Source organism: Erinaceus europaeus, chromosome 11 (genome assembly GCF_950295315.1).
Source record: "Erinaceus europaeus chromosome 11, mEriEur2.1, whole genome shotgun sequence".
NCBI classification, from domain to species: Eukaryota; Metazoa; Chordata; class Mammalia; order Eulipotyphla; family Erinaceidae; genus Erinaceus; species Erinaceus europaeus.
The window spans coordinates 106133963-106146862 of NC_080172.1; the positions used below are offsets into that span (position 1 = coordinate 106133963).

At 41.6% G+C, this 12900-nt stretch overlaps 1 protein-coding gene across 3 annotated transcripts in view; it reads left to right on the forward strand.

The window, feature by feature from the left end:
• Positions 1 to 12900, forward strand: part of DNAI3 (dynein axonemal intermediate chain 3) — a 110631-nt gene continuing 97731 nt past the window's right edge. For all 3 annotated transcript variants that reach the window (XM_060202265.1, XM_007524741.3, XM_060202266.1), the window contains exon 1: positions 1 to 127. The gene's annotated coding sequence lies outside the window, so the exon portion shown is untranslated. The remainder of the gene's footprint in view (positions 128 to 12900) is intronic.

A 12900-nucleotide genomic window follows, 5' to 3' on the forward strand; every position in this document is an offset into this window, starting at 1 on the left:
TTTAAACTCTAGAGACTTGTTTTTCTGAGAAAGGAGAGTCAACCTCCCAACAGTAAACCCCGAAGAAGCTTTTCTCCAGGGCACTGCGAAGAGTCATCTTTCTTTCCTTTCGGTTTAACAGTATCAGGTAAGGGAATCTGAAAGGGACAGGAGGCTACAAAGTGCCTACAGAATTTTCCTAACTCTTTCTTAAGGGTGTTTGAGGAACTTTCTTTGTGCCCATGCTTTGTTAGACGTAGTGAAAACTATAAATAAAGTACAGAACTTCCCCTTTCAAAGAATTTTGAACCTCAGGCTCAAAGACAAAAATAGCAACAAACAGCAGTTAAGAGGCACTCAAAGGTCCCTTAAGGCAGGTATTACATGTACTGGAGTTGAAACTTTGAAGAGTAAATAAGGTAAGGAAACAAAACAAACAAACAAAAAAAGGTGTATATACACATTTGTGTATACTCCCTAGCTGGGAGTAGGGGGAGTGGAATCTGAAGATAGTGCTGTTAAGGAACTCTATTAATAATCAAGATGACTGAAGGCGAGGTGGGTAGAGGAAGAAAGGAGACTTTTATTTACGTGCAGGCCAGGAGCTCAGATCTTTCTGATAACTCTGGCCCCCAGACAAAGGGACATTGCAGGCTTATATAGGGGGTACAGGCTTGAGAACAAGTGTCATGACAGAAGCAGAGGCTGCAAGGTTAAGGGATGTGGGACTTGTACCCATTGCTCAGGGTTTGGTTGCCTTACTTACTGTTATCATTCCTACATAGCTGTGTCTGAGAAGGTTCAGGCTCAGGATAAGATACACCTCTGGGGGTGGGGGGGGGGGGTACCTTTTAGGAGGGTAGAATCTAACCAGGGTTACAGAAGCTGCCTTCTCAGTAAAGGTTCAGTCTGACCTTCATGTCTCTACTTGTTCTCACTTGCATGCACACACACACACACACACACACACACACACACACAGAGAGAGAGAGAGAGAGAGAAAAAACATACTCAGTGTTAAGTGTTTTCTGACAACAAGAAAAGCACAGTAGTGGGGCCAGCTGGTGGCGCATCTGGTTAAGCCTGGAGACTCTGGTTAAACCTGGAGACCCAGGTTTAAGCCCCTAATCCCTACCTGCAGGGGGAAAGCTTCACAAGTGGTGAAGCCTTGAGCAAGGAAGTGAAATGTAGATAAGTATCTGGCTGCTGGGAGAATGGCTACTAATCCTTTGAGGCTAGAATAGAACTGAAAGGGATGTGGTGAGGCCGACTGTGGAGGATGTTAAGGTTAGAATTTAGCGTGGCATGCAATGTCTGTCTTGGAGGTCATTAGTGCAAGAGTGGTTCACAGTGATTTTCAAAATGCCAAGTCCCAAATTTAGTCAGATTTGCAGAATTATAGTGGGTCCAGAAATCTCGCATCTCAAATGAGTTCCACTTCTGTGCTAAAGAAGGAGGATGACATTACAAATAGAGATGCATCTTATATTCCCCAGTTCCATGGGACATGACTTGTTAAAAAATGTACATTTTAGAAAGAGAGCCCTGAAGGCCTTCCCTGTGGGTAACTGTTCTGGTTGTGAAAAAAAAAATGGCAGGAAGACCTGCCATATGTCTATGACCTAGCTAGGAGTAGGGGGAGTGGGATCTGTGGATAGAGCAAGCGTGTACACACACGCACATGCACACACACAGAAACAGAGAATGGTCATTGTCAATGTTACATAAATATACGCATCTGAGGACAACAACAACACAATACCCACACAGTAATGGGGCTAGGTGATAGGGCACTTGGTTAAGCCCTCATGTTATAGTGCCCAAGGACCCAGATTCAAGCTCCTGGTCCCCACTTAGGGGGAAAGGTTCATGAATGATGAAGCAGGGCCGCAAGTGTCTCTCTCTATTTCTCTCCCTTTCTATCTCCTCTCCCCTCTCAATTTTTTTCTCTCTCTTCCTTACAATAAATAAATAAATAACTCAGTTATAATATTAGTATATCCTGTGGCTTCATCATGAAAATATCACAGTTGCTTTCACGTTGCATTAGATGTATAGAAATGTATTAACTACGTCAACCATTTCTTCAGAAATAAGGTCTTGATTTGAACCAGTGCTGAATGTTATCACTAAAAGGTTATAAAGAAGAACTTGTGGGAACTTTGGGTGGGAGCATGGGGTTGGGGGATGTCATGTAGCTGGTCTGGGTTTCTCTCCCATGAAATAAGTAAATCTATTGAAATTTTGTCTTAAAATTAAAAAGTTAGCTGGTAAGATAGCTTAACTAGAAGTAAGCTTGGTTGGTGATGTACATAACCCAAGTTTGATCACAACCCCCTCTGCCCTGGTGGGAAACTTTGGTGCTATGCTGTGGTTCCTTCCTTCCCTCTGTCTCTCTCTCTGTGTCTTTCTCTATTTGAAAAACTTGTCCTAGAGCAGTGAAGTCCAGGCTAAGTAAATAAGCACATGAATTGCTAATTTAAAACATTTTGTTAACTACTTCAATATAATCGGTCTCCTTAAGGTTCCATGGCTTTTGGCCTTTTTTTTTTTTTTAGGAATATTGCCTTATAGCATTACATGGGTTTGGGGGTACACAGCTGTATATATGTCACATTGTGTTTTAAATCAGAAGTTTAGTTTTCTGTCTATCACCATGCAATTTAATCCCCTTGTTTTTATCTGATACATGGTTTCCCTAAGCCATCAAATGAGTTAATGGTACAAAGTAGTGAGGATCTCCATGTATAAAGGGACATGCTGAAGGGCCAGGCGGTGATGTACCTGGTCAAACACACACATAATAGTACACAAGGATACAAGTTCAAACCCTTGGTTCCCACCAGTGTGGGGAGAGCTTCATGAGTAATGAAGCAGGACTAAATGTGTGTGTGTCTCTCTCTGTCTCTTTCCTTCTCTATATATCCCTTTCCATTCTCAGTTTCTCTTGTGTCTCTATCTAATAATATATATAAATATATATTATATAATGTATAGCATATATGATATATACAATATATAATACATATGTTCTATATATGTGGGACATGTTGAAAGCCTGCGTGCACACAAGAGGTTATGAGGGAAAGGGACTTGGGATTCAGCTAACATACATAAGGGAGAAAAGTGATGGAATAGGATCTCTCTACATGAGATTTTCCCAGTCTAGGAAACAGGTAGAAATAAGATGGAAGGGGAGGCGGGGATATATAGAATAGTGGTTATATGAAGAGACTTTTTATGCCTGAGGCTTCAAGGTCCTAGGGCCAATCCCTTGTACCACTGTAAGCCAGCACTTAGCAGTGCACTCGTAGATAAATAAGTAAATAAATATTAAAAAATGAGTCGGAAAGGAAGAGAGAAGAGTAGTAGTAGCTTTACAAGACAGTTATCTCAGGAAGGCAGATGTAGCATATTTGTGCTCGTCTGAAGATGGCTAAGAGCTCAGCAGAATCTTGAAACTCAGTCAGACTATTGGAAGAGATTGGTTAAAAAAAACAGAAGTTATTGAAGGCATGTTTAGCAGACTCCTTTATTTATTTATTATTTATTATCTATTTATTTATTTATTTAGCAGACTCTTTTATTTTATTCTAAATCTCTTTTCAAAATAGTGAAAGGAAATTTTTGAATTTACAAATATAATTGGAGGGGGAAAAAAGTGATGACCATTAAAAAGGCCAGACAATTGAAGAAGATGCAGGGAAATAGCTCTTACTAAGGGAGACCCTTGGTGAAGAGACAGTGCCTGAGCCATAGGTCTCCTCTTTGCTAAAGAGAAGTCACACATACATGTAAGCTGCAAATGGGAACACATAAATAGAGCAAATCAGTTCTTTTTTTTTAATAAATTAAGTTTTATTTATTTATTTTCCTTTTTGTTGCCCTTGTTGTTTAACATTGTTGTGGTTATTAATGTCGTTGTTGTTGGATAGGACAGAGAGAAATGGAGAGAGGAGGGGAAGACAGAGAGGAGGAGAGAAAGACAGACACCTGCAGACCTGCTTCACCGCTTGTGAAGCGACTCCTCTGCAGGTGGGGAGCCGGGGGCTTGAACTGGGATCCTTACCCAGGTCCTGGCGATTTGCGCCACGTGCGCTTAACCCGCTGCGCCACCGCCCGACTCCCAGCAGATCAGTTCTAATTTGTATTACTTGTTTCTTCATCTGTGTCAGCTATCTTCCTGATTAATAGAAGCATCGTAAAAAGGATATAGGTAGGTACAGGGAAATCTTAAAAATTCATGTGGAAACAGGTCATGGACAGCTCTGAGAACTGATTTTTTTTATGTTTATTTTCCCTTTTGTTGCCCTTGTTGTTTTTTTATTGTTGTTATAGTTATTATTGTTGTTGTTACTGATGTCATCATTGTCAGATAGAACAGAGAGAAATGGAGAGAGGAGGGGAAGAAAGAGAGGGAAAGAGAAAGATAGACACCTGCAGACTTGTTTCACTGCTTGTGAAGCGACTCTCTTGCAAGTGGGGAGCCGGGAACTCAAACCAGGATCCTTACCCTGGTCCTTGCACTTTGCGCCACATGCACTTAACCCACTGTACTACTGAAAACTGACGTTTTCTCATAATCAGTGAACCACCATCAAAGGTCTTGAACTGTTATGAGAAGAACTCTGCCAGTACCCATTTCTCTTGGCATTCTCCAATGTCTTCCAGTAAATGCGGAAGGTAGAACGTGTGTCTTTAGACACCCACATGACAGAGGTATCCTGGAGTTGGTGAATTAATTTTCAAAGAAAATAAAGTGGTTTTCATGTCAAGATGTATTTATATGTAATGCTTGCATATGTATAAATATTATCTTTCACAAAATTCTTTTTTGAAATTCAGTCAGCTACAGTGGCTTTGAAAACCAACCACAAGTCCAACTCACTAGGGGTAAGCATATTTTTTCTTTTAGGAATAGATGAATTATTTATCTTACTCTTAATAATGATGAATTTGCTTCCATCGGCAACAAGAAAATATGCAACAAGCATTTCAGAGTAAAGTTACTAAAGTGATACTTGCCTTGAAAATTTTTCATGACCATTTAGTGACCTATTAAAGGGGGGGGATTTAGAAAATATATAATAGTATATTCATCGTATAAAATAAATAATCATATTTTAAAAAACTTTTAAGCCCTGCTATAATTTAAAAAGCAACATTTCCCCCATTTGATTTGTTTTAAGAGACCATCTGCATAGAGATAGTTCTTGAAGAAGCACTGTGTTATTGAAATGCAAAGTACATTATTCATTTGATTTAGATCTGTTCAAATAAAGGTGATTTTTATATGCAATATCAGTAGATTTTTTTATCATTTTCAGTTACTAAAATGAACCATAAAATCTTGCCTGAAGCAAAATGTAGTATAAGGTAGTTAATTCCCAAAGCAGTTCATTTTGGGTTCCATTATCAGAATGACCTCAGTTTGTGGTTTTTTTTCTTTCACTCATGATGCATAGCAACCTAGGCTTTTTAATTAAGGGATGGGAGCCATTAAAAATTTGTAGAACAGGGAGCCGGGCAGTAGAGCAGCGGGTTAAGCACAGGTGGTGCAAAGCGCAAGGGCCAGCATACGGATCCCGGTTCCAGCCTCCAGCTCCCCACCTGCAGGGGAGTCACTTCACAAGCGGTGAAGCAGGTCTGCAGGTGTCTTATCTTTCTCTCCTCCTCTCGGCCTTCCCCTCCTCTCTCCAGTTCTCTCTGTCCTATCCAACAATGATGACAATAATAACTACAATAATAAAACAAGGGTAACAAAAGGGAATAAATAAATAAAAATGTATATTTAAAAATTATTTTAAGAAAATTTGTAGAACAACCTTTCCTTCCTTGTTCCCTGGTCACTAGCCAATATTCTAGGCACAGGAGTTGATTAGTATTTGTGAACGTGAATAAGTGTTGCTATTAAGGCAGTTCACATTTAACGCTTGCTCCAATTTTGCCACCTAATATACCACTGAAAAATTGACTTTGTTTCCCAGTAAAATTTGGAATCTGAACTGTATTACCCAAAGATAGATTATTTAAAAAGCAGCATTTGAAAATAACTTGGGATGGGGCCAGGTGGTGTCTTACCCACTAGAGAGCACATGTTACTGTGCTCCAGGTTCAAGCTACTGGTCCCCACCAACAGAAGGAACAATCGTGAGTAGGGAGTAATTCTGAAGGTGTATCTTTCTTTCCCTCCGTTTATCACTCCTTTCTTTTTTCTCCCTCTCTGACTCTTATCCTCTACTCAAAAAGAAAAAGAAAAGAAAAAAAGGCCTACAGGAACAGTGGGGTCTGTAAACATTAAGTTTCACATATACCCTGGCAGGAAAAGAAAGGAGAGAGAGAAAAAAGTAACAAGAACTGGGTACATGTGATGATTTTTACTATTTCTTGGGCTGACTGTATTGTATTGTATTGTATTGTATTGTATTGTATTGTATTGTATTGTATTTTCAAAGTTAATAGTGACAGAGCATTTCCTAAATCCTGAGCTTAAGGTTATTATACCAGAAGCAGAGCAAAGAAGAGTTAAAGTTGCAGACAGAATTAAAGTTGCTAATCATTTGACCTTGAAGACCCCAAATCTCATCTGCTATATTCTGACCTTTAGGACCCTGATTACTAAACAATTTGTTCTGCTTTATATCTTAATGCTTTTCAGCCACCAAGTCACAGATGCTACCATGATACAAACCTGATGTCCCTGGACAGACAACCTCAAAATATGTCCTGGAACCCCACCTCATCAGAGATCATCCCCACTAGGGAAAGATAGAAATAGGCTGGTGTATGGATCAACCTACCAATGCCCACGTCCAGTGGAGAAACAATTACAGAAGCAGACCTCCCTTACCTTCTGCATCCCATAATCATCTTTTAGTCCATACACCTAGAGGGATAAAGAATAGGGAAGCTTCCAATGGAGGGTATGGGACGCAAAACTCTGGTGGTGGGAACTGTATGGAATTGTACCCCTCTTATCCCACAATCTTGTTAATCATTATTAAATCATTAAAGGGAGTCTATTCTGTGTTAACCAGGTGTGCCCAGTATAAATACAAGCTCCCTAAATGTGGGTAAGGATTGTGAAAAGAAAATCAGAGCTTGCTCTGTGAGAAGAACTTGACCTGCTAGTGTTGACTTGAAAGGTGGAGGGAAAGACCTGCAAAAGGTGCCACTGGCCTCTGAATGTTGGAGAAGACAAGGAAATCTAGGCCCCTCTAGAAGTTCTAGAAAGGACAGAACACAACCTTGCTGATACCTTGCTTTAGCCTCGTGGGGTGCCTGTCAGACTTTCGAAGTGTAAGGTTATAGATTCGGGTTATTAGAAGGCTGAGATAAATTTGTTCCAGCCATAATAGACAGTGAATATAGCTTGCATAGAGGCTAGCCTATATACTTTTAGGCTACAAAGTCTTCTGTTCAGGAGAGAAATTCATAAGCTAAAAATTGGCAGGAGAGAGGGGAGAACCTGTTTTGAGTGTGCATCCTATGGCAGGTCTCACGATCACAAATTCTGCTCCAGATGCAATATTCTTCATCTTTTCTTATATATGCCAAGCATATTCCTGCCCTGGGACCTTTATATTTATTGTTCCCTCTGCTTAGAAACACCTTGTCCTCCACAAATATCTGTTTCTGGCTCCTTTCTTTCATCTGGGTCCTAGCTCCAATCTTACTGTAGATCAAGATGTTGGAGGGTGTGGTTTCAACCCCTGACATTACATGAGAGATGCGAATGCACCTGAGCAAGTTCTGGTGTTCTTAATTTTTTTAAATTTTTATTTTATTTATTTTACCTTTTGTTGCCCTTGCTTTTACTGTTGTTGTAGTTATTATTGTTGTCATCGTCAGATAGGACAGAGAGAAATGGAGAGAGGAGGGGAAGACAGAGCGGGGGAGAGAAAGATAGACACCTGTAGACTTGCTTCACCTCCTGTGAAGCGACACCCCTACAGGTGGGGATCTGGGAGCTCGAAACAGGATCCTTATGCTGGTCCTTGAGCTTTGGGCCACGTGGGCTTAAGTCAGTGCGCTACCACCCAACTCCTAGTTCTGGTGTTCTAATGTCTCTTGATCTCCCTGTATTTCTTTCTGTTTCTCATTCTTCATGAAAAATCAGTTAGACTATGACTGCCCATGAGCTCTAAGCCCTGTCTGTGTGGCCAGGGACCAGCCAGAAGCTACAGAGCAACTTTCTGGGAGGAGAGCTGTTGTTGTGTGCCGCAGAGAAGAGAGAGAGGAGGTACGGAGCAAAGAGGGAAAACAAATCTTTATTTGCACTGGCACCTCAGAGTGGGGTGCTAGAGAAGCAGGTTGGGCCACGTGAAGGTAGCGAAAATGGCCGCCTCACGCAGTGACCTTTCCTGCGTCTGAACACCGAAGTGAAGCGCTAGCAAGAGAGCAAGGTGCAGAAGAAGGGCTTTTATAGGAGTAGCTTTCGCAAGAATGAGAAGGGGGAGGAGTAACCATAGCACTCCAGGATAGGATAATAACTCTCCTGAGAATGGGAGGGGGGAGGAGTGACCAAAGCACTTCAACTATGGCAGGGAAATAGACAATGCCCTGAGGGCACAACATGATGGAACAGGCACTCCGAGAATGTCCCAACTCTCGTGGGAACTAGCAATAGCCAGAGGGGACAACATGGCAGATGTGACTGCATCTGCACAATTTCCCAGCATCTCCCCCTTTCCTTTTATCTAATGCCCAGTGCAACAGTGTGTAAAGTCTATGAACTACTCAGGGTTAGTCTATGAAAAACCAGCAATGTGAAGCTGTTGTAAAATTGGCTAAAGTGTCCAAAGGGTATACCAGCAAGTCCAATAGAAGTCTCAGTCCAAAGTAGGCAACTAGGGGGAGAAATGGCAGGGGATGAAATGCTGCATGAGGAAGGTCAGCCTCTGGAATTCTGCTTTTCTGTAGAGAGTGAGCTGGAACCGCCAAAACATGACAGGTCAAAGCAGAAGCAGGAAAGGCAGACAGGCAGTAAAAAAGTTCTGTCCTTGGAGTCTGTGAATCAGGTTCTTCAGATCGCGTCAGGTAACATCTAGGAGTTCGGGGGGGGGGGGGTGTGCCATTGTAGTCGTACCATCTAGTGGGTGATGTCAGGGTGTGCAGGGGTCCAGATGTTTTTTTCTGGGACTCCTGTGGAAGAAACACAAACAATCTGCTTCTCGTGGTTAGCAGGGCATCTGATTTGAATGCTTTATAGAAAAAGAGGTTTGGTGCCTTAGCCAACTGAGTATTGGGGGATGTATCTTTCCTATTCATTTATTATTATTTTATATTATTTGTCATGGTAGTCAGCCATTATCTGGAAGGTCCTGGGTGATTCATGGGGAAAAGGAACTTATCTTTCAACAAAGACTCTAAGGTGTAGGGAAGCGGGAACTTATCTTTTTTTTTTTGTATTTTGCCTTTTGTTGCCATAGTTGTTTTATTGTTGTAATTATATTGTTGTTGTTACTGATGTTGTGGTTGTTGGATAGAACAGAGAGAAATGGAGAGAGGAGGGGAAGACAGAGAAGAGGAGAGAAAGAGACACCTGCAGACCTGCTTCACCACCTGTGAAGCGATTCCCCTGCACGTGAGGAGCCAGGAGCTCAAACTGGGATCCTCGAGCCGGTTCTTGCACTTAACACTACCTGCGCTAAACCCGCTGCACCACCGCCTGATTCCCAGGAACTATCTTTTAACATAAACTCTATGGCCATGCCAATAGCAACCTTGAGGGCACATGTGGCTCCCCACATGTTCCCCTGTCTTATATCATGTTTTGATGTTTGGCGGACTTTGTTTTGTGGCAGGGTGGACTGTGCCTGTCTTAGGTTGGGGATCAGCCTTCTGTCTTACCTGTCATTGGAACACCTGGTCATTTTTGCCCAGTAGTACCAGGTGCCCTGTCTTAGGTTGACTGGATAGCGCTAGTTTCCCCTTACCCGTCATTGGCTAGCCAGCCCTCTTCATGGTGGATGTTCTGATGGAGGGGGGCAAATCCTCCGCAGCAACTGCATATTCTGCCATATCCAGCCTATGATAGTGAGCTTGTATAGGTTGCATCTTTATGGCATCAATCTGTTGCTGCAAAAAAGGCCACGAGCTTATTAAAAATTATAGGACCGTGGTCTGGGAGGTGTTGCAGTGGACAAGGTGTTAGACTCTCAAGTGTGAGGTCCCAAGCTCGATCCCTGGCAGCATGTGTACCAGAAATATATCTGATTCTTTCTCTCTCCTCCTCTCTTTCTCATTAATAAATAAATTAAAATGTTTAAAAAAAGAATTATAGGACCTATTGTGAGCAGAAGAAGTAAAACAAGCTAGGGTCCCACAACTAAGGGTAGACAGGTAAGGAAGGGGGAATGTATCTATTGGTATGAAGAGGTGTGATCATATCTCAAGTCTAAGGGAATCAGTAAGTGGATGCGATGTCTAGGGGAACAGCCATTTGTCTTTGGGGGTAGTAAAGGATGTCCGTGGCATGGGTGATGTTATAAAAGGAAACATCTTTAAATTGTTGGCTGACAAAGGCAGGCATATGGTGGCAAGACAAGATACCCCAGTTAAGTTTAAAAGAATATGTGAATGTTGTTAATTTACATAGGTTGTGTATGGAGGAATTTTTATAGTTTAATATGTTACTATATGAACAGATAGATGATTCTTCATATGAAGGCTTGATAGCTGTAATCACTTACTTGTGAAAAAAATAAAACTTGTAACAAGTTAGAGGTTTACTATAATTGACTTTGGACTATAAACAGACTCAGGTTACTTAGAGAGTTAACGTATGTTAGTGACAATAGTTTTAACATTTAGAGTACTCTGAGCAGAAGGGTCATACAAAAATTTTTGGTCATTCAACATACTCACTCACAAAACACAACTGGCCAGTCATAACATAAGACATTCAGGGGAGGGGTAGGAGAGAGGGCTCTGTGAGCCAACTTTTGTAGGTTCTGCCATGTCATATTATGGATCCTGGGATGTATCCTGCATCTAGTCCTCTTGTATTTCTTGTTGTTCAGGGATAGCAGTGCCATCATGAGGGTATTGTCCGACATGGCGGGCAGGAACCCAGACAGGTTTAGAGTAATTATGTGGGAAAATGCATGCAAAACCTCTTCCCATGGTCAATAGAGGGTCAGGCCCTTTCCAAATTTTATCAAGTGGGTCTTTCCATTTGACCTTAATAGATGGGAGAGTAGATGGTGTTGCCAGTGAAGAATAATAGGAGATAAGTCTGAGTTATTGTAAATATTAAAGAGATTTAATGTAGTTATGGCTTTTGTTAGCTGGATATTGGGGGGGTACATTCCTCCTTTATCTTTTTTTAATTGAGCCTTAAGGGTTTGATGGGCCCTCTTGACAATGCCTTGTCCCTGTGGAATGAGTAATATAGGGAATGCCTGTGGTATGAGTAATGTTCCAGAGGGAACAAAAATCTTTAAATTGTTTGCTGGTAAACATAGGTCTATTGTCAGTTTTCAGTTGAAGAGGTAAGCCCATCACAGCAAAACAGGAGAGCATATGGCTTATAAGCTTTTTAGAGCTTTCTCCTGTCTGAGCTGTTGCCCACATAAATTTAGAAAAGGTATCAATTGAGACAAACACATATTTTTGTTTGCCAAAGTTTGGTATGTGAGTGACATCAATTTGCCAAATAGCATTAGTTTTTAAGCCTCAGGGGTTAACACCAAGAGTCTGAATAGCAGGTGTTTTGTGTTTTTATGAGACTTGCACAGGAAGAGCATGTAGCTAGGATATGTTTTAACTGTGGTAAAGGAACATCAGGAAATCGAGCTCAAAGGCCTTTAAGATTAACGTGGGTTAGAGAATGGAAATCAGCAGGATCAGAGACAGAGACTAGGAGAGCTCCTGTGGAAGCAAGGCAGTCAGCTGCAGCATTCCCTTTGGACAGGGAACCAGGAAGAGGGCTGTGGGAACGAAGGTGCTGAATATATAGTGGTTGGTTTCGAGAAGAGAGCATAGAGGCGATTTGAATCAAGAGAGGGGAAAGTGGGTTTTCATCAATTTTCACATAAAAATGAGCAAGCCATGGAAGTAAGTTAACAATATACACACTGTCAGAAAAAAAAGGTTGAAGGATTCTGGTACAGCTTTTAACGCAAGGAAAACAGCATAAAGTTCTTTGTACTGAGGGGAATTTTCAGGAAGTTCAGTAAAGAGAGGTTTAGGGGGTTCTTTGTCCAGGGAATATACAAGGGCATCAGCTCCCTTTATTCCACCATCAGTGAAGACTGTAGGAGCAGAAGGAATGGGATCTCGAGAGAAAAGTTTAGGTGCTAGTAGAGGCAAAAGAGGTAAAGAAGCTATCAATTTATTAGAAGGAAAATGGTTATCAATTTGTCCTGGAAACCCCACGAAGCTTATGGCAAAGTGGGAATGATGGCATATGAGCCACTCTGTATCTGTGAGAGCAAAGGGCAGAATAATTAAATCTAGTTCTTTCCCTAAGACCTGCGCAGACCTATTTCTTCCTTGGCAAACCATGAATGCTAATGCGTCTATCTCAGTAAGGAGTCTTAGAGCTCTGCCTACTGGCATGTGAAGCCACTCAAGAACCCCATGGATCTGCCACAATGCCCCTACTACTGTGGGGGTGGAGTTGAAGATTAGAAGGTTTACCGAAGAGGAGGGGGAGAATTGAACAAGGTGCATGTCCTGGAGGGCCTGGTTAACCCTTTCCAGTGCCAAGGAGGCCTCGGGAGTTAACCTATGTTTTGAGGAGGGCTGTTTGTTTCCTTTAAACAGGTCAAACAGTGGTTGGAGGCAGCTTGCATGCAGATGAAGATACTGCCTAAGCCAATTTAAATTTCCAAGAAAACTTTGTAAAGAAGCAAGAGTGAGGTTAGAAGGAAAAGTAACACTAGGTTTTAAGGGACGAATTTGCGTTAGAGAAAT